Genomic DNA, 22,337 nt, shown 5'->3' on the forward strand with positions numbered 1-22,337 from the left:
AAGGGAAAGCTTCCTGATCTGTGTCTCTCTAGGGTCCAGAAAAGGAGCTGCATCTTCAAGCTCGGTTTCCCTAGGAAGGCACTTGGGGGCCTGTGAAGTGGACAGCAGCCCGGACACCAGGGCTGTCTATATCCCAGTTTCCTAACCCCATCGGGCTTCCCAGATGATAAAGAATCCTCCTGCCAATGCAGGAGATGAGGGTTCGATCCCTGGCTCGGGTAGGTAGATCCCCTGGAGGAGGAAATGGCAACCCACTCCAGTATTGTTGCCTGGGAAATCCCACGGACAGAGGAGCCTGGGGAGCTACAGTGCGTGGAGTCGCAAGGAGTCAGACATGACTTAGCGACTAAACAAACTCCATCAGACCCAGTGCCCCTCGCTTTTTTTTTTTTTATTACAAATGTCCTAGAAAACCCCTTCACTCTCTTGAAATTTAATTCATATATAATTTAACCTACTTGCATGTATCTTTTAAAGTCAAGCAGAATGCCCTTGCTATAAAATAATTATAAACTGTGTTTTTGAACAAATGAACTGCCCAGGCATGACTCCACTAGATAACCTAATGAAACAGTCAGACACACCCGTGGGAAGACTCATGAGATTGCGGCTGATGAGCTGGGCTGTGTGGCCAACCAGACATCACCAGCACGTGGCTGTCAGCGGCATGAACTTCCATAATGGTTGGCCAGTCTTGGTAAAATCCAACCGAAGCAAAGGACAGCCATCCTTCTACTGACAATGGTGGCATCCTTGGGAAATTGCCCTGAAACAGTGACAGCCTCCAGGGAGGTTGTTCTCCCAGAGGTCACAGAGATAAGGCTCACAGAACAAATTAAGATGTTCAGATAACGTGGTTTATTAAATCGACTTAAACTGAGGAACCCGGGGAGAGAGATGGAGTTGAAACCTTTAGGACAGGGTACAAGGAGGTGGAAGAGCCATACGGCCTGGTTCCTGGGTTCTGTGTGTGTCCTGTCTTTATCTCTCTCTCTCTGTCTCTCTCAGTCCCATCAGCCTTCTTGGTCAGTCGGACCAGAGTTCAAGCTGAATAAGGGGCTCAGCAGGTAAAAGGTACCTGGACCTAGAAAGCCAGCCCACCTCTGCTGTGCGGGAGACACACGGGAGCAACACTGCCTGCTTCCACGGTGGTCCTCCAGTTGCCCTGCTGGGCAGCCATGATTTTAGCCATCTTTCTAGGGCACTTGGGGCCAGAATGCCACAGACTGGTTGTCCCTAGTGGATGGCCAATTTGGGGTTGATAGAAACATCAGTAGAGAGCCTAAATGTGGAAATTAAGAAAAGTGTCCATGGGTCATGAGTGTTCCGGACAGACAAGAGGCCCAGTGGCTGGAGGAGGGTAGACGGGGGAAGATAAGGTTGGAAGGTGGGTGAAGCCAGACCTTGAAGAGCCTTGTGGCCATGTGGAGGTGTTTAGATTTCATCTTGAGAGGATCGAGCAGCCATCAGAGGTTTTCAAACAGGGAGGGTTGGTCTGGTTTGCATCTTTGAAAAAAAACCAGGTGGCCACCGTGGGGTGAATGGACTGTAGGGAGGTTATGGAAGATGCAACCAGGAGGAAGGTCTCTCTGACCACCAGCCCACCTCTGGACCTCCCTTCCGTCCAGGGCTTTAAGGCAGGCACAGTTGAAGCCCATATTCACGGAACTTGGCTTATAACAATACCTACCAGGTCCCAGAGGCTCAGTTCAGAACATTCTAGACTCACCCCAGCATATCCTTTCATTCTTGAAGGAGCAAAGACCCAAAGAAGGGCTTTAACATCGCCCCTCTTGTGTATTTGTTTTCATTTTTAGTTCTAATGTGTCAATGAAGGAGGAACTGAGCCCACAGCAAGGTCTGTGTCTGAAAAATGTGTTGAAAACCTGAAAGAATAAATCTGATGAGTACGGTCAGAGAGTAGGAGGTGATGGAGAGTGAGGAAAGGGAGACAAAAAGGAACCAAATAACAAAACAAACAAACGAAAACCTACAGACACACACAAACGGGCTTATACAAGGTACACGTCCCCGCGAGGCAACTCCTCACAGATAAAAGGAGGACGCTGTCTGCTCCCAGCCCAAGGCGGGCTGCTTTCTGCTGAGGACTGAAATGGATAATGAAGGGTGGACAGCGAGGGGAGGGAGGAAACACAGCCTCAGGCAGGGAACCGTTGATTAGGCTAGAGACGAGACCGACAGACACTGCAGATCCATCTTCACCCAGAGAGAAGCCGAGGTCAGGGCGGAACCAGGCTAGGGACACGGAATGTGTACCTTAGGACAAATCGGACTTTTCTGCTCCTAAACGTTGTTAGGAAAGGGGGACCAGGGCCCAGATCCCACCCTGGAGAGCTCTTGCCCTGATCCAAGGGAACTCGCAGAGAGTTTTTCTGATGTCTCAGCATTTCCCTCTGTTGTCTCCAAGTTCTCTCTCTCAGTGTCATCACGTTCAGTAGTGTCTGCGTGCCCCGGGCAGGCAGCATCCTTCAGACCCTAATCCACCTGCCTTTTTATAGTTATTTTTAGTTTTTCACGTATTTGTTTTAAATCACATAATAATGTTAGTTTGTATCTTTCTGCAACATCTCTGGGAGAGTGTGTGTGTGTGTGTGTGTGTGTGTGTGTGTGTGTAAGCACGTGTATGTGTATTTCTCCTCCCACCACTGGAGAATTCCTTACAAAAATAAAACACCTTTTTGCTGTTCATCCTGTTTTATAAACTGTCTTTGATATTTGTCACTAAATGGCATGCTTTGTAGATCTCTTAAAGTTAGTCCAGATACACCCAGATTATTCTCTGGTTTCTGGCCTCCTTCTGCTCCATCGGAAAAACCAACCACCTGGGTTTGAATCCCAGCATCACCACTTACTGGCTGTGTGACTTTACATAAATCACCTCTCTGGGACCCGATTTTCCCATCTGTGAAATGGGGTCTCTAGGAGTAGCTGATGTGTTGTGGATCTGGATGCTACATAGTACATGCACAGGGCCTAGGGCGGTACTTGGAACAGTCAAGGCACTTTGTTGGTGTCGGCTATTATCATTCTTAGGGCTTCCCTGGTGCTCAGACGGTAAAGAATCTGCCTGCAATGCAGGAGATGTGGGTTCGATCCCTGGGTCAGAAAGATCCCCTGGAGAAGGGAATGCCTGCCCACTCCAGTATTCTTGCCTGGGAAGTGCCATGGACAGAGGAGCCTGGCGGACTACAGTCCATGAGGTTGCAAAGAGTCGGACACGACTGAGCAAGTAACACAGCAGCAACAATGATTCTTACAGATAAATCGTGGTGTTCAGCCATTCCTCTTTGGAGGCGGTTAAATGGTTCCCAACATCTCACTGTAGTTGCCTCCTGTGTAGCCCATAATCTCTATACTTCTTCCGCCCCCAGAATATGGGTTGCTCTCTGGAGTGTCAGTTGTTGGCTAGAACCTTGATTGTTGGGCCATCTGTTGCCCTTGCTACTTCGTCCTGGGATCCCCATCTCTGTGTGTGTTTGTCCCTCTTTGGGGCAACAAGGGCCCCTTCTGATGTGTTCAGCAACCTCTCCAGGTCTCAACAGACCTTGAGTCTCTGCTGCGCCAGCCCTAGATCGTGGTCTCCAAGAACTGGCTGCTCCAAAGATTGGGCACACCCTCAAGCCACAGCCTGGAGCTATCACAGCTGCTGCTGCATTTGGGCCCCAGTCAGCTGCCTGACCTTTACATTCTCCAGGCTTCTCTGAATGACCTCCTTAGAGACCCCTGGGACCAAAGTAAGGATGTGGCCAAAAGGGTGGACAGGAGGACCCCGCCATGGGGAGGAAGTGGGACCTGTGACCTCGGAGGCCCAGATTTTTAGCATCTGCTCCTGCTGGGGCTTTAACCTTTCTTATGGCCTGTCACCTGCCATAGGGTCGTTCACCACGTGGGCATCCGATATTGCACCTTGGGACAGCGGGCTGATTGCCCTGGCCTGGAAGGTTGGGGCAGGTTATTAAAAGGGATAGGTGGACTCATCTTCCAGTGTTTGCCCAGTGTGGGACAGTGTCAGGGATAACATAGCCTTCTCTCTGAAACTCACCTTTCCCACATGTAAAATGAGAGAGTTGCACGAGATATCAATGGCTTTCAACCTTCTCTGATCACAGTCCACACTAAAAAAGACATTCTACATCACAGCCCGGTATGTGCTAAATGTACAGATATTTGCTTGCATGACCAAGTTTCTGCAAACACTTAAACAGCCGCTCTTACCGTGTGATCACCCTGGGATCTTTTCAAGGTCTAGATCCAGCTCCCGCCCCTTTGAAGCTGTGTGATCTTGGCTGGATTACTTAACCTTTCTGTGCCTCAGCTTCTTCAGCCCAAAGTACAACAGTAGCCCTATTCATTTGTTGTTCAGTAGCTAAGTCGTGTCCGACTCTGCAACTCCATGAAATGTAGCCCCGCCATGCTTCTCTGTCCATGGGATTTTCCAGGCAAGAATACTGGAGTGGTTTGCCATTTCCCAGGGATTGAACCTGCATCTCCTGCATTGGCAGGCGGATTCTTTACCACTGAGCCACCTAGGAAGCCCATAGCCTACTAATAGGATTGTTGTAAAGATGAAGGGAGGTGGTATTTATGAGCTATACAGAATAGCACCTAGAACATGATATGTGGTTGATAAACATAAGTCATTGTGCTTTACAGATATTGTGACTTTTTTCGAAGGAGTTATCTATGATGTTGGTTGAGGACTGAAGTCCATGGAGTATTTATGGTTGCTCAAGGACGCAGGAATAGAGACGAGCCTGGCTTTAAGGCCTTTGGCAGGCAACTGTATTTAGCTACAACTAAAACCATTTGTTTTCTGTGTATTTTCTATTTTTACATTTTCATTACAGATGGCAAGTGGTATTGATTTTCTCATATGGTAGTGATGTAAAGTCTTTTTCTCAGACAAATTTATTTAAGGAAAACAATGGGTGATTTTGTAGACATTATGACTTAGGACAAAGCAAAGTTTTCTAAACGCGAGTCAATCTGAAGTTGACTTAATAGAAACAGAAAGTAAAATAACGTAAGAGTGGCTGGAGATGTGGTGAAAAGCATAAAGAGGTAGGGAGGTAAAGCCTGGATACATGGATCTAGTTTGAGATCTTTCTTGCACCAACATGGAAACAGAGGCTCAGACTGGGGATGTGCTCGATCTGGGGGACCCGCTCCTCAGTGACAGGGCCCAGAGGCGTCCCTGGATTTTGCAATTCGGAGGCCAGGCTGTCCTTGTGCTCACGTCCCTCTCCCTGCTAAAGGGGGAATGAAAAGTGATGAATGCCAGCAAAGCAACAAGATCAGCTGCACTAGTTCCCTAAGGCTGCCATAACGAGGTACTAGAAACCGGGGATGCCTTTAAGGATAAAAATTTCCTGCGGCACAGGTCTGGAGGCTAGAGTTTGAAATCAAAGTGTTATTCACTAGGTCGATTCCTTCTGGAGGCGCCGAGGGACCGTGTGTTCCACGCCTGCCTCCTAGCTTCTGATGGCTGCTGGCTCCCTCCGCATCCGCTCTCTGCCTGACTCTTCCCGGCACGTTCTCCCTGGGTGTCTGTGTCCAATGTCCCTCTTCTTGCAAGGACGCTGAGTCATTGGATTGGGTGCCACCCTAATCCAAAATGACCTCATCTTATCCTCCATTACATCTGCGGACACTCTATCTCCACCTAAGGTCACAGTCACAGGGACCGGGGGTTAGGAATTGAACTGATCTTTTCAGGGGACACAGTTCAACCCACAGCATTGCCCACCCGGGGTCTCTGCCTGAGCAGCAAGAGGTGGCTGGGGGTGGGGGTGGGGGGTGGGTGGCAGGGCTGAGAGCTTGCTCTACCCCTGAGATATCTGGGCTGTGCAAAAAAATTGAAACCACCCAAGCGAGAGGGGTCGGTCAAGGCCCCTGCTGCTCAGCTGGCTTGCATTAGTCTCAGTCGAAGTCTGTGGCGGCAGAGGCAGTCCAGGCCCCGGCACGTTCGACAAGGACCGGCCGCCGCCAGCAAAGGTCAGGGCCCCCTCTTTACAGTATAAATATCACCCGCTTCCCGGCCACCCCCCTCCCGCAACCACACAATATCTCTTTCAAAGATCTCAAAACACCAAAGCAGACCGTACCAAATTGACTTTATTATTTTAAAACCGGCCCCTTCTGTCCACCACCACCCGCCACCGCCTTCCCAGGGGGAAGAAAATTCATAATAGATGTCTCTCCAGCGTGTGCCTCTGTTCTCTGCTCTCTGATGGTTCTCGGAACCCTGGGGCAGTAACTCTCACAGTGTGTCCTAACATCCAGCCTTTATTTGACAAATATTTAGGGACCGCCAACCTCACCATGGCCACCAGGAGTCAATGGCCTGTGTAGTGACAGGTGCTGAATCCTGGTGCAAATAGCTTACCCGAGGCAGCAGTGTGGTGGGGGCTGGGGGGTGGGGGCCAGGCTGAGGGCTTCGGCTGCGTTCACTCCCTTGATCCTCACTTGAGCACTTGTGGCAAGTTCGTTACCATTTGACAGATGAGAAAACGGAGGCTCCAAGGAAGGAAGTCACAAAGCCAGGACATGCCATAACCAGGCTTCAGTTCAGTTCAGTTGCTCAGTCGTGTCCGACTCTTTGCGACCCCATGGACTGCAGCACGCCAGGCTTCCCTGTCCTTCACCATCTCCTGGAGTCTGTTCAGACTCCTGTCCATCGAGTCGGTGATGCCATCCAACCATCACATCCTCTGTCGCCCCCTTCTCCTCCTGCCTTCAATCTTCCCCAGCATCAGGGTCTTTTCAAATGAGTCAGCTCTTCGCATCAGGTGGCCAAAGTATTGGAGTTTCAGCTTCAGCGTCAGTCCTTAGGGCTGAGACTAAAGTAAAGTTAAAAAAAGGCATTCTCCCAGGTGCAGAATTTAAGAGGATGTCCAAAACTCAGTAATCATGATCGATGTTTTAATACAGTATTTAAAAGAGTCAGAGTCAATGCCAAAAATCCCTGATGAGGAAAGTGTCAAAAAAAATTTTATGCCTCTTTTTTTTGTTTTAATCTTTTCTGGCCACACTGAATGGCATATGAGATCTTGGTCCCCTGACCAGGGACCCCTGCATTGGCAGCAAGGCCAATGGACCTCCAGTCAAGTCCCTCGTATTTTTAAATGAAGACTGCTGAGTTTCTCTGTTTTTCAGCCTTGCCTTATTGTGCAAGGGGCTTTGTAGGTGGCTCAGTGGTAAAGAATCTGCCTGCCCATGCAGGAGGCGCAAGAGACCCCCTGGAGGAGGAAATGGCAACACACTCCAGTGTTCTTGCCTGGGAAATCCCATGGACGGAGGAGCTTGGTGGGCTACAGTTCACGGGGTCACAAAGAGTTGGACACGACTGAGCACACACTCACTGTGCAAGGGGAACAGTTGTTTCCAATTGTCCCGTGATTCGGGCACCCACAGTCACGGGGTCCTGCCAGGCTGGCCTATGAGGGTGTGCAAACAGATTCAGCAACTTTATATATAGTTTTGCTTTTTGAACGTAGAGTGTTTAATAACTTTTTCTCTCGGTTCAGAATGTGAGAGGATATGTTGGTAAAGACACAGAGGACTGGGTGTTTTCCCTTTCCCGTAGACTCAGCACCAGCCAGGACAGCCCTCCAGGCAGCCTGGACGAAAAGGCCTTGTCTTGCATTATTCCCTTCTGGTGGCTCTTAACAATGTCGTCGTACACACGCCCTCACGTAATCCTCATAACCAAGTGTGGAGGTGCAGACCGTGGCCTCTGCATCCGAACTCTGACTTCCTATTCCAGCTCGACCACCTAGCAGCCGTGTGACAGGCAAGCAGCTTCGCTTTTCTGGGCCTCGGTTTCCACATTTGTAAGAGTCAGATCACAGGCATCTCTTTTGTGTTGCTAAGATTGTTGTAAGGATTAAATGAGTCAGTGTAAAACCCTGAGAACAGAGCATGACACAGAAGAAACACCACACATTCCGGAGTAGTACTATTATTTTATCTTCATTTGTAAAATTTTTGGCTGCGCCGGGCCTTCGTTGCTGCAGCAGTCTTTTTCTGGTTGCAGAGGTCAGGGGCTCCTCTCCAGCTCCGGTCACTGGCTTCTCACTGACTTTGGTTCCTCTGGTGGCGGAGCACAGGCTCTAGGTATGCGGGCTTCAGGAGCTGTGGCCCAAGGGCTCCAGAGCGCCAGCTCAGTCGTTAAGGTACACGGGCTTAGTGTACCACTAAGGAATCTTCCTGGCCAGGAATCTTCCTGGCCCAGGGATCAAACCCGTGTGCCCCGTGTTGTCAGGCGGATTCTTATCCACTGCACCGCCAGGGAAGCTCTATCAATGGGTATTATTGTTATTAATTGTGAGTATTATTATATTGTTTTCTGTTGTTGCTGTAACAAATGACTGCAAAATTGGTGGCTTAAAACAGCACACGTTTGTTACCTTACAGTTCTGGAGTTCAAAAGTCTGAGGTCGGAAGGTCTCGCTGAGCTAAAATCAAGGTGTCAGCAGGACTGCTTTCCTTCTGGAAGCTCCAGGGGAGAATCCATTTCCTTGCCTTTTGCACCTTGTGGAGGCTGCCCACATTCCTCAGCTTGTGGCCCCTCCCGCATCTTCAGAGCCAGCAGCAGTGGGTCAGGTCCTGCTCACATAGCATCGCTCTGATCTTCCGTGGTTGTGTCTCTCTGCTGCCTCCCTCTTCCGCTTTCAAGGACTATGTGGTACCACTGCGTTCACCTGGGTAATCCCAGCTCCTCTTCCCACTTTACAGTCAGCGGATTAGCAAACTTAATTCCATCTACAGCTTTAATCCCCTTTTGCCATGTAACCTCCTACAGTCCCAGACTCCAGGGATTAGGATGGATAATGGGCCAGGGAGGCATTATTCTGCTCACGTCACTCACTCATTCACTCATCAGTAACAAACAGATATTTATTCAGGAGTATGCTGTGCTTAGTCACTCAGTCATGTCCACTCTTTGTGACTCCTAGCCCACCAGGCTCCTCTGTCCATGGGATTTCCCAGGCAAGAATACTGGAGTGTGTTGCCATTTCCTCCTCTAGGGGATCTTCCCACCCCAGGGATTGAACTTGAGTCTCTTGGTCCCTCTTGTCTCCTGCCTTGGCAGGCGGATTCTTTACCCACTGAGCCCTTGGGGAAGCCCCCTGTTTATTCACAGAAGGCACCGTGTAGCAGGTTTGAGGTCCCAGCCGTGACAGTACAGACAAGCTCCACACTCTCAGCCCCAGCTGTCCTCACTGTGAAGCCGAGCAGCCTCACCTCCTTTGTAACACTCCTTGCCCTCAGAATCCCTCCCTCCTGGGCTTTGCAAGGTGCCAGCAAAGAAAAAACACGGAACTGTGCGCCTGCCCCTTCAGGTGTGCCTTGTGTAGGAACCCCTTCAGCGTCAGAGTGGCTGGCAGTGTCTGAAGAAGCAGAAACCCTGTCCTGGCTCGTGTGGCATCAATGCTTGGATCCTGTCGACCCATCGAAGCCAGTTCAAGTCGACCCTGGGACATGTCTAATGGTCACCGGCCAGTGTAAGATGCCCAGCCCCAACTGCCTGAATGACAGCCACTGCCTGAACGGCTCGAGGGCTCCAGGGGCCATGTGTCACTAGAAGTGGGGGTGTGGATGGGGGCAGAGAGGGAAGGAAATCCAGAAGCTTATCACTGAATAGCACAGGTTTGGTTAACCCTTGGAGTGCCAAACTATGTCCTCAGAGATGCAGGTGATTCAGAAGCACCCTGGGGCTCTTGCAGGTAAGCAACTTAGGCCTGGCTGGAGGCACACACCACCACCACCGCCCCACCGCTCCCCCCCCCAACCCGCCCCCCACCACAGCGAAGTTAGATAACCAGCCAGTGGGCATCACGAGCTGGGCCAGGAGCTCAGCTGTCCCCTCTGCCGCTGGAAGTTCAACTACAGACAAACTTGCTTTTGCTTCTCCAGCGTTTAAAGGACATCCAGAAATTTTGTCAGCTCTAACCCACCAGAAAATCCCCCCCACGCCATGCTCTTTCCTTTCATGATATGTTAATCACTCTCTGCGCATAGTTACTACACACACCTAGTGCAGAGGGAGCAGGTCCATCCCTCTCACAGCCCCCCGCGACTCCCCACCGGAAACAGCTCCTGGCCCCAGTTCTTGGGTGTCCTTCCAGAGACAGTCAGTGCGTGTCACATCTGACACTTTCTATACAAATGATAAAAACCTGACCCTAACGTACCAGGACTCATAACGTTTCTGCTGTTGCCTGCAGCTCACTCTGGTGTGTTCTTAGCAGTAGCAGCTTGCAGTGGCAGGTTCTGGATTTTGTCACAATGGGAGAAATCAAGGAAGCCCTTGGTGAATTTCATTCAACAAACGTCTGAGGCCTGTGGGCCTCAGTGGAGAAGCATGTGGGGGTCAGTTAGTGATGTCTGCCTTGATCGTGGTAGGGGAGGCTACAGGGTAGATGCAGTTTTCTCGCTTGGTCCAGAAAGTGTTTCCCAAACATCAGGCATGCCAATTCTTACTCATGATTTTTGTCACATCTAAGTCCTACCTGTGACACAACTGCGCAGCTGAGCATGCATACGCACGCACACACACACACACACACACACACAAGTACCACTTGTATTGTTGTTTGATTTTTTTTAATTTATAGACTTCTTTGGGCTTAAAATAAATTCATTTTAAAAGGGAAATTTGTACCATTACCTTAAGTGGAAAGCCAGCATTATTTGCTATCAATGGAGAGAAGTGGTAAAAATAAGTTCACTGAAAATAAAATAGTATTATTAAATTCTGGCCAAGGCTCTGAACCTCTTAGCTAAAAAGAGATTAGTGAGTATCAGAGATTTTTCTCTTTGACCTATTAATAAGGAATATTTATTTAAAATTATGTTCCAAGTGGTACCTCATTAACTACTCACAACTACTATAGAATATAGAAATTGTTATCATTTCTGTTTTATAGAAGAAGAGGAAACCAAGGCACAGAGAGAGCGGATAACATGTTCAGAGTCACTCTTCTAATGAATAGTGAAGCCAGGATTTGAACCCAGGCAGAGAGAAGGCAATGGCAACCCACTCCAGTGTTCTTGCCTGGAGAATCCCAGGGACAGAGGAGCCTGGTGGGCTGCCGTCTATGGGGTTGCACAGAGTTGGACACGACTGAAGCGACTTAGCAGCAGCAGCAGCAGCAGTCTAGTTCCAGAGTCCAAGCTCTTAACCTCTGAGCTAGGCTGCCTATGAGATAGATTAAAAGAGAATTAAAAAGGGATTCATCTAACATTATCTTCCGTACACCTATTAGGGATTTCTGTTACACTCTGAGACCCATAGACTAGTAGAAGCAGCAAAACTAGTCTTAGGACACAAGTTCAGGTTCTGATCCCATTTTTGTTAATAATTCATCTGTGACCCTGGTCAGTCTCTGATCTTCTAATTCCCCACTGTAAAGAACAGGAGTTGGTCAGTATCTGAGATGGCACGAACCTTCCCTTAATCTCACAGGACCCGTGGCATCTGGCACGCATTTTCAGTTAGAGTTCCTCCAGCCAGAAGCCACAGAAAACCCAATGTCCCAGCTTTCCTTGGTGTATCTCCCTTATTGTCCTTAACCGCTAGCTTTCACCCTCATTCTTGTCACCTAATAGTCACCAAATGGCTGCTTCACCTCCAGCCCTCACCTCCACATTTCAGGCAAGCAGAATAAGGAAGAATCAAGAAGGAGCAAAGCCATAATCAGGAAAGCTAAAGTTTTCAAGTCTTGTATTGGCTGGATTTGTATCATATGGCCACCCTTGGCTGCAGGCAAGGGATTATATTTACCTGGATGCATTGGTACTCCGGGTGGCTTCTCTTAACAAGAATGGGGAGGAAATGGACATTGGGTAGCAACCATTCGGTGACTGTAAACAAGGAAAGGAAGGAGGGGAGGGTTAATTCCTTAGACCCCTTCCAGCTCTACAGAGCTGTGATAAAAGAATGTTCATCCTGCTCCCTCTTAAGGCGCTCAGTGCCCAACAGCATAAACACTATATTTTTCCATAAATGGGCTTTTCTGTGAACTTCTGCATGTTGAGGCCACTTTTGTTTTTACTGGCAAACTTACTCCAGGGGAATGAAAGTTCACCATGGTGCAGATGTATATTTAAGTACGACAGGAGGCATAGGCAGGGGACTCATGGAAAGAGAATGTTTTAAAAGAGGGAGGCAAACATTCAGCCTGGGAAGGTCAGGTAGAAGTCTCCGGAAGAATGTGTCAGGTGCCTCCCTGCGACGGCAGGGACAGGAAGTGGCCTTGGAGCCAGGCTTGGTTCTTCCAGATGCCCGTGGTCATGAACATGGACCACATTTTTCATGCGACCTGCGAGCACCCTTTCCGCAGTGCTGCACTCATAAGGCAGTTTCTCTGTTACTTTACGACCTGGCCCACCTTAGCACTTCCCCATCCACTTTCTAGCTGGGTGGCCTTGCAAAAGTTTCTTAACCTCTCTGTTCCACAGTATTCTCACCTGTATAATGGGCTGTTGATGATATCACTTCATAGAGTTATTATGAGAGTTAAGTGAGTTAATACATACAATGCTCACAGAGACTTGCCTGGCACATTAGAAGCTCCATATTAAGGTTATTGTATCAGCATCATCGTCCCACGTGAGAGGGTCAACAGAGGTTGATCCATTCCCAAACAATGTTTGGGCAGCTTTGCCATAATCATCTCATTTTCGCAATGGTCAAGGGGGATAGTTCAACAGCGCTGTGAGATTTTAAATCCCAGTGACATTGTCCGGAGACAGAAGATCCTTTTCGCCACAAACCTATTAATATATCCATATACTTGGAGAGAAGGCTTTGAGAAGGTGTTCATGAGCTTGGTTGATGTTGAATAGACCTGGGTACTGTTTGCCAGCATTCCCCTTCCCATCAGGTACACGATCCTAGGCAGTACCCTTCACATCAGAGTCATCACAGACATACATCGTTATCAGGACCGCTTTGAATGTGCAGGGCCTCCTTCTAATGGGACTGCTTTCCACATGCTTGTGTTTACACATCCCCAAAAGTCATGGATGCCCACGAACACTTCTTACATTTATTCATTCATTCATCAAATGTTTGTTGACACCTATTGTGTGCTGGGCATGGTTCCAGCCACTTGAGATGCTTCAGGGAACAAAACAGCTAAAAATTCTATTTTTGTGGTGGGAAAGACAGGTAAAAGCCAACATAGGAGATAGAACAAATAAGTCCACTGTACTGTAGGGTGGTAAATACTGTGAATGAAGAACATAGTTGGGGGACTTCCTGGGTGGTCCAGTGGTTAAGACTCTGCACTTCCATTGCAGGGGGCCTGGGTTCGATCCCTGGTTGGGGAACTAAGATCCCACCTGCCACCCAGTGCAGCCAAAAAGAAAAGAACAGAACAGAGATCAGTGGCAGGAGGATTGGGATGTGGCAGTGGGGACAAGCTGTATCTTTCCATCAGGTGAGGTCTCACCAAGAAAGTGACACTGAGTAGTTTGTTCATTCAGACAACGAGTATTTGTAGAACTGTTTCGCGTGTGTGTTAGTCGCTCAGTTGGGTCTGACTCTTTTTGACCCCATAGACTGTAGCTCACCAGGCTCTTCTGTCCATGGAATCCTCCAGGTAAGAACACTCGAGTGGGTTGCCGTTTCCTCCTCCAGGGGATTTTCCCAACCCAAGGATCAAACCTGGGTCTTCTATATTGCAGGCAGATTCTTTACTGTCTGAGCCACCAGGGTAGCCCTTGTAGAACTGTTACATCAACTGTTTCATTCCTTCACTCGATAAATATTAATCAAGAGCATGCTGTGTACCAGATCCTGTGCTGGAAGTTTAACAAACATCCTCTCATTTCATCTCACAAAAATCTCATTAAGTAAGTACTAATATTTCTTCCACATTGTAAGTGAGCAAACTGAGTCCCAGAGAGGCAAAGTGAGTTCCCCAAGGTCACACAGTCAGAGAGCAACAGAAATAATCCTGAATCCAGGTCTGAGACCCCCTTGAGTACACACTTCCTACCACTTGAAGAAGAAGAAGATCGCTCAGTCGTGTCCAACTCTTTGCGACCCCATGGACTGTAGCCTACCAGGCTCCTCTGTCCATGGGATTTTCAAGGCAATAGTACTGGAGTGGATTGCCATTTCCTTCTCCAGGGACCTTCCCAACCCAGGGATTGAACCCTGGTCTCTCACATTGTAGACAGATGCTTAACCACTTAAATATACTCAACAAATAGTCACACTAATCAAACGATGGTGACGTGATTGATGCTATGAAAGAAGAGTACACGGAGCTTTGAGGAGCTGAAACTGGACCTGAGCAGATATAGAGAAAAGTCAGACAGTTCCTGTGTATGGACCAGCTATTGCTGTGTAACAAACCACCCCCAGACTTAGTGGCTTGAAACAGCAACAGTGTGTTGTGTGTGCACGTGTGCAAAGTCGCTTCAGTCGTGTCCGATTCTTTGTGACCCTATGGGCTGTAGCCCACCAGGTTCTTCTGTCCATGGAATTCCCCAGGCAAAAATGCTGGAGTGGGTTGCCAGTAGCCCCCTACTCCAGGGGATCTTCCTGACCCAGGGATCAAGCCTGCGTCTCCTGAGGCTCCTGCACTGCAGGCAGATTCTTTACCACTGAGCCTCTGAGGAAGCCCCCCAACAGTGTGTTACTCCTCACAATCTCTGGGGTTGATTGGGCTCAGCTAGGTGGTTTTTCTGCTCTTTCTGGTGATGCCTGGGGTCACCATGCTGTCACATTGAGCTGAGATGTCAGGAGGGCCGTACTCGCTCGTGTGGCAGGGTGCTACTCTAGGCTGGGTGCTTTGATTCTCCTGCACGTGGGCCTCTCTTCCTCCAGCTGTCTGGTCAGCTTCCTGACAGTGTGGTGGCTGGGTTCCAAGAAGACAAAGGCCAGAACTGCCAGCTCTGGAAGTTCCAGAACATCAGTCTGCCACATGTTATTATTGGTCAAAGCAATCACAAGGCCAGCCAAGATTCAAGGGGAAGGGAAAGAGGCCCCAGCACCAGAAAGAGGAATCAGCACCTACATCCAGTATTCAAGGGATTCTTGTGAGCGGTACTCAAAGGCAACCTACCACATTCTGTCTTGAAAATTTCTCATGAGTTTTCAGAGTAGCCAGAATGCAATGTTCCATGGCTTTGTTATCGGAGGAACTTTTGTCTGGGCTGCCCCTCTTCTCTTCCTCAACTTTTTCTCCCGGACATCTACATAAGTAATGGAATTGCTATTGGACCAAGAGAATTTCTATCAGAAAACTGCCAGGACCCCTGTCTTGGAGAGTTTTGTTTGACATCAGTGGTGTATGAGGGTTTGGGAGTAGTGTTGGAGTGTATACAGCTCAGCTGCTGTAACAAGTGAAAGTCGCTCAGTCATGTCTGACTCTTTGCGACCCAGGGACTATATCATTCATGGATTTCTCCAGGCTAGAATACTGGAGTGGGTAGCCTTTCCCTTCTCCAGTGGCTCTTCCCAACCCAGGAATCGAACCAGGGTCTCCTGCATTGCAAGGGGATTCTTTACCAACTGAGCTGTGAGGGAAGCCCTCATAGCTGTAACAGAGACCAGAATTAAAGACGGTTCCACAGGGGACTTCTGTGGTGGTCCAGCGGGTAAGACTGTGCACTTCCAATGCCAGGGACCTGGGTTTGAACCCTGGTCAGGGAACTAAAACCCATATGCTGCAGCTAAGAGCTCACATGCCACAACTAAAGACCCCACGTGCCACAGCTAAAACCCGGTATGTCAAATGAACGAGTTAAATATGTTTTAAAAGCTATTTCTTACAAAGCAGTTCAACAGGATAGCAGTGTATTTCTCTGATGCAACAGTCTGGGCATAAGCCGCTCTGCAGAGTTGGACACGCAGACCCCTTCCCTCTTGCTGCTCCTCAGTCCCCACTTGCTGCCCTCCACCTCATGACCCAGGATGGCTCACACCAAGCTTAGCCCAGCCAGAGGGAAGGGAGGGAGAGGAGCAACGGGCCACACCTTCCTTCTAAGAGCACAACCTCGGGGTTGCACATCACACATACACTCATGTGACACTGGTCAACTCCTAGGCACTTGGCCGAACACAGCTGCAAGGGATGTTGGGAGATGTCAAGGCGGCCATGGCCCCAGCTCAGACTTGCAAACTTTGTCCCTATGAGAGAGAAGGAAGGGACAAACATCTGGGGGCCGTTATCAGGCTCTGAGTGATAGGAGAAACAGTGACAGATTTTCTTTTCTTGGCCTCCAAAATCACTATGCAGGGTGACTGCAGCCATGAAATTAGAGGATGCTTCTTTCTTGGAAGAAAAGCTATGACAAACCTAGACAGCGTATTAAAAAGCAAAGACATCACTTTGCTGACAAAGGTCTGTATAGTCAAAGCTGTGGTTTTTCCAAAAGTCATGTACAGATGTGAGAGCTGGACCATAAAGAAGGCTAAGCACTGAAGAATTGATGCTTTCGAACTGTGGTGTTGGAGAAGACTCTTGAGGGTTCGTTGGACTGCAAGGAGATCAAACCAGTCAATCCTAAAGGAAATCAGTCCTGAATATTCATTGGAAAGACTGATGCTAAAAGCTGACTCATTGGAAAAGACCCTGATCTTGGGAAAGATTGAAGACAAAAGGAGAAGGGGGTGACTGAGGATGAGATTGTTAAACAGCATCACTGACTCATGAACATGAACTTAAGCAAATTCTGGGAATTAGCGGAGGACAGGGAAGCCTGGAGTGGGACATGACTTAGCAACTGAACAGCAATGGGGCTCTGACACCCATGGCTGATTCGGGGGAGAAATATGTGGGTATGCCCAAGGATGATAGTCACCAAGTTATCTCTGCACAGAGCAGTTGACTCCAGCTGCCTACTGGCATTCACAACCCTCTCTTTTTTTTCTTCTATTTTAAGCATGTATTTATTTTGGCTGTGCTAGGTTTTCATCACTGCCTGGCCTTTTCTCTCGATAAGGGAGCAGAGGCTACGCTCTAGTTGCAATGCATGGGCTTCTCATTGCAGTGGCTTTTCATGTTGCCAAGCCCGGGCTCTAAGGCGCATGGACTTCAGTAGTTGCAGCTCCTGGGCCCTAGTACAGAGGCTCAATAATTGTGGTGCACGGGGTTAGTAGTTCCCCAGCATGTGGGATCCTCCTGGACCAGGGATGGGACCCACATCTCCTGCATCTCCTGCACTGGCAGGCAGAGTCTTTGCCTCTGAGCCACCAGGGAAGCCCTCAGCCCCCTCTTGGTGTAAATATCCAGAGTAGCAGCTTTGACGGCAGGCTGGTGTTGCGAGTGGCTAGGAGCCAAATCCTCCCAGCCAAGTGTGGAGTTAGTGCTGATCTGCTTTTTCTGGACCAGTCGTTTCATCTGCTCTGAATGTGTCACCAAGTGGCTGCAACCACAAACAGCCCAGTCCAGGGCCAGCTCCGGTCCAGGTTAATCACCGTAACATGTGCCGCTGCTTAAGCGCAGGCCGGTAAGATTTGAGTTCAAGAGTTCAACAGCTTGGTGTGCTCCTCAGGGGAAGCTCTGACAGATTTGAGCACCTCTTGGAAATACAGAACAAAGACAGGCTCCTGCTGGAGCTACGAGCCACTTACCAGCTCTGCAACCTTCAATCTGTTACTTAACTTCCCTGAGCTTCACTTTCCTTCCTTTTGAGATGGTCACCATGGGTATGATGTCTGTTTTCTCTGGGTTATTGTGAGGACAGAACTTAGATGACATTGAGGCAACTTGTCCGATTTTCTAAAATTTTATGTATTTTCATACTTCTTTTTTTATTTTTTTTCACTGCGAGCAGACTTCGTTGCAGCACCTGAGATCTTGTCTTCGTTTCAGTATGCAAACTCTTAGTTGTGGCATGTGGGATCTAGTTCCCTGACCAGGGGTCAAACCCAAGGCCCCTGCATTGAGAGCATAGAGCCTTAGCCCTCTGGAACAACAGGGAAATCCTTTGTTGTTTTTTTTTTTCTTTTTTGCACATTTCTCATACGATTTTTCGCTTTTTGAAGCTTAAATGTTGTGTTTAATCCCCTCAAATATTCACTTAGACTGTAAGATTCTTAAGGGCAGAGTCTGTGTCTTATTCTCCATTGTGTCCTCAGTGAATAGTTACAAGACTTGCATGCATGCTTGCATGAATGAATGAATAAGGCTCCTGGGTCCAGGGGCAGCAAACACGAATGGCCACAGGAACAGGGCAGGTCACACGAGTGAGTAAAGTGGACTGAGCCTAAGAGAAATTGGCCTCTGCAGGATTTTTCTCTCTTTTTTTTTGTTGGAGACAGGAGTACTATTAGTGACCTATTGGTGCAACAAAAAATTGCCCAAATTTAGTGTCTTAAAATAACACAGTCGTTCTCTTGGGACTTCCCTGGTGGTCCAGTGGTTAAGACTCTGTGCTTCCAATGCAGGAGGCGTGGGTTTGATCCTCAGTCAGGGAACTAAGAGCCTGCATACTGTGTGACACGGTATTAATATAATATTAAATATATATTTTTTAATTTGTTATCTTTTCATCTTCAAGGTCAGAATTCTGAAAGCAAAGGTGTCAGCAGGGCTGCATTCCTTCTGGAGGCTGCAGGGGAGAATCCATTATGTCAGCCTTTCTAGCTTCTAGAGGCTGCCCGCATTCCTTTCTTGCAGCCCCTGCCTCTGTCTTCAAATTGCATCATTCCAACGTTGGTTTCCATTGTTTTATCTCCTCTCTTAGCAGACCTTCTTGCCTCCCTCTTATTAGACCCTTGTGATTACCTTGGGCTCGCTTGGCTAATTAAGAATAATCTGTCCATCTTAAGATCCGACGTCACATCAGAAAAGTCCATTTTGCCATTTAAAGTAACATATTCCCAGGTTCTGGGGGTTAGGACATTGGTATCTTTGGGGTCGTTTACTCAGCCAACCACAAATACACTAAAGAAATTTTTTTAACTGTAGAAAAGGTATCAAGTCAAGAATGGTAGGATTTATCCTTAGTGATGGGAAGGCAATAGGGAGGGGAGGGGAGTGTGGGCCCATGGAGAGCACATTCTCATCTAAGAGGTGCAGATGCTCCTCATCTGGAATGTGTGACGGCATGGCAGACAGTAAGCCCAATTTTGCAGAGCTCCCCTCCCTTTTTTGCTCAAAAAAAAAAAAAGCAAAATCTGGGTTATATGAAATTAATAACTTCTGTCAGCTTTATATTTTAATTTTTTGGCCGTGCCGTGTGGCATATGGGATTTTAGTTCCCCAACCAGGGGCTGAACCCGCTTTCCCTGCATTGGAGGAAGCATGGAGTCTTAACTACTGGACTTCCAGGAAAGTTCTGTGTGAGTTTTTAAATCCTTTTGCCACAGTTACCTGGCAGATACTATGAAATGTCCAGGTTGATAAGCTGACAGAGGACACTGAATTTGCTATACATGTTTCACCCCATTCTCTCCCAACAAAAGAGAAATAGCAGAAATGAGAGTGATGAGATTAATGATACTAACAGCAGATGACATTGGTTATAGGATTTCAGAACCAGATCCCATTCTCAACACAGTACACACGTTGCTTCATTTAATTTTTACAGTAACCTTGTCAGGTGGCTACTATCTCAATACCCATTTAACAGATGGAGAAATTAAGGCACAGAGGGGTTACTTAATTTGCACCGGATCACCTAGCCAGTAAGTATCCAAATCAAACTCCATCAGAATTTGTCCTTTTTCATTTTTTAACTTTTTATTTCAAAGTGAGTTAAGACTCGGAGGAGGAGAGTTGCACAGATGGGACAGAGTCCCTGTGCACCCTTCACCCAGCTGCCCCCAGTGTGAGTTTTCTGGAACCGTAGTACAGTGATCAAAATCAGGAAATTAAGTGGGGCATGGTGCTTCTAGCTGCATTACAGACCTGACACGGAATTCACCAGTTTTCCCACAAATTTCCATTTTCTGTTCCAATATCCCACGTCACATTTAGTTATTTGGTCCCTCCTGGTCCCCGATCTCTGACAAACCTTCAGCCTTTCAAGGCCTTGACACTTTGATGAATACTCATCAAGCAGTTTTGTCGGAAGTCCCTCAGTTGGGTTTGTCTCATGTTTTCTCAAGGTTAGATTGAGGCTGTGCATTTGGGACAAGGAGACCACACACGTGATGCTGTGCCCTCCTTGCCTCTTATCAGGGCTACATGATATCAGTCTTATTATCCGTGATGTTAACCTTGATCAGCAGAGTCCATGCCCTATAACCCCTTGCTTTAAATGCTTTCCTTCTGCAGAGAGGAGGGAAAATACAAAATAAACAGAAAATACGCAGAGCGACTCGTCGGTAGACCTCATCCAGCCCAGCACTGACCTAGTACGTAGGATTTGCTTTGTGTGTGTGAACGCCCCTCTGAGTTTTAAGACAGACTTAAAAACACCCACGAGTGATGGCAGGAGTGGGGAAGGACGACACCCAAGTTCTGGGACTTTGGAAACCATTGAAGGTACAGAGATTGGAAGAGCTGACCAGAGAAGGGGAAATAAATCCAGCAGAGATGAAAGCCAAGGTCTGCAGCTGCTTGGACCATCAGATCTTTAAAAGCCACGTGAGGTTTTAGGGCAGGGAGTGAATTATGGCTTTTAGGACCCAGGACAGTCGGCTTTGATCTAGAAGTGGGAGACATCTTAAGGGAAACCGTGGCCTTTACGTAAGGTATTCCCACATCCTCCTGGGGTGCATTAGGTGGACCCACTTGGAATTTACAGGTCTGCAGAAGCAACCTTAGTCCTAATGGTAAACACTTGAAAGAGGCAGCTTTGTAAGCAGAGGAGTGACGCATTCAGGGAGAGCCAGCCCCATACTCCCGTAAAGGGTACCTGAGAGGGATGCACCATTTTACGAGGCTCTCTGCACCCCATCTCAAGTCGGACAGACGTAGGATTTGTGAGCTTATGAGGCATTCGAGGATGGCTGTGGGCGGTCATTTTGGTAAGCACTTGACCTCTCTATTTAAAAAAGTATCAATTTGGAGAAGGTTGTCTTTACTGCCAAGAAACTTTAGACCCGAGGCTGTACTGTGGCTTTTTGGACGGCCACCCTGTCACGAACCAGATGTTGGCCTCTGTTTGCCCCAGGGCGAGCCCCTGGCCCCTCCAGTAGAATTTCCCCTGGTTGCTGAGCACTGGCTGCCAGGAGACTATAAAAACACATTCTGCAGGCCTTCCTCATGGCAGACTGGCCTCGGGGCCTGTGGCTGGCATCGCAGAGCATGATCAAAACAGCCCTGCAGGCAGCTGTGTACTGTCGGGGGATCAGAACCCTGTGGAACAGATCCAGCAGCTAGGGGCACCCTGGAAGGAAGAAATTTTCACTAGGTTCAATCAGTCATACACTGAAACTATTAATGAACCTTCCAGGGTCGGGGGTGGAAATTCCAGCAGGTTGGAGGTTGTTGAGATGGAGAACAGCAGGGCCCAGAGTCGGGCAGTCCTGGGTTCCCACCCCTAACCCTGCCACTTATAACCTCTGAGTTATAAATTGCAAGTGACGTAGCCTCTGTAGGTGTGGCTCTCTCACCTTCTGCAAGGCTTTACTAAAATGCAGAGCCTTCCCTGACCACCCACCCTGTATCCCAGTGTTCCCTTGCTCCCGTCCTCGCTTTGGCTGGCTCCAGCACCTGTCACCATCTAACATGTTATTTGACATGTTTATTCACTTCCGGGCCCTCCCCACTAGGAGGTCAGCTCCACGGAGGCAGCGGTTTCTTTCCATTATCTTATTCACTGCTGGGTCCTTTGTGCTTAGGACAGACTGGGACACAGTGGGTGCTCAGTAAACATTGGTGAAATGATTGAAAAGAGATCACACCGAGCCCCCTTTGTTCTGTTCTCCTCATCAGAGGTGGGATAAACTAGGATAATTAAAATGAGGGACTTCGTGTAGTTCCTGGTACGTAGTATTAATAAGTGCTCAATAATCAGTTATCCTAGTCAATTCCTTCACTTTTTTAATTCGTTCAATAAAGAGCTGTTGAATGTTTGTAACGTGCTGCATATGGTGCTAGGAGCTGTAAATGGTGCCAAAAACAAAGCCTACCTTCTTTTTTTTTTTTTCCAAAAATTATTTCCAGAGAGCCCATCATGTACCACCTACTCTTCTAGAAACCAAGCCTAGAACAGTGAATAAAAGACAAAGTACCTGCACTCAGGGAGCCTACATCCAAGTGAGAATGAGAGAAACAATACATGTGTATCTAAAGATGTAAAGATGATTCCAGAGGCTGTGCTGCTGCTGCTGCTAAGTCGCTTCAGTCGTGTCCGACTCTGTGCGACCCCATAGACGGCAGCCCACCAGGCTCCGCTGT

General features: G+C 48.2%; 1 protein-coding gene and 1 non-coding gene across 4 annotated transcripts in view; both read left to right on the forward strand.

Moving 5' to 3' along the window:
• The window catches only part of EYA2 (EYA transcriptional coactivator and phosphatase 2), a 170,414-nt gene that overhangs the window by 39,439 nt on the left and 108,638 nt on the right, over positions 1 to 22,337 (forward strand). The window lies entirely within an intron of this gene.
• Positions 13,287 to 13,359, forward strand: TRNAG-UCC (transfer RNA glycine (anticodon UCC)). Its single transcript has one exon. It is a non-coding gene; the product is annotated as a tRNA-Gly (tRNA).

This window comes from Capricornis sumatraensis, chromosome 15, assembly GCF_032405125.1.
Source record: "Capricornis sumatraensis isolate serow.1 chromosome 15, serow.2, whole genome shotgun sequence".
NCBI lineage: Eukaryota > Metazoa > Chordata > Mammalia > Artiodactyla > Bovidae > Capricornis > Capricornis sumatraensis.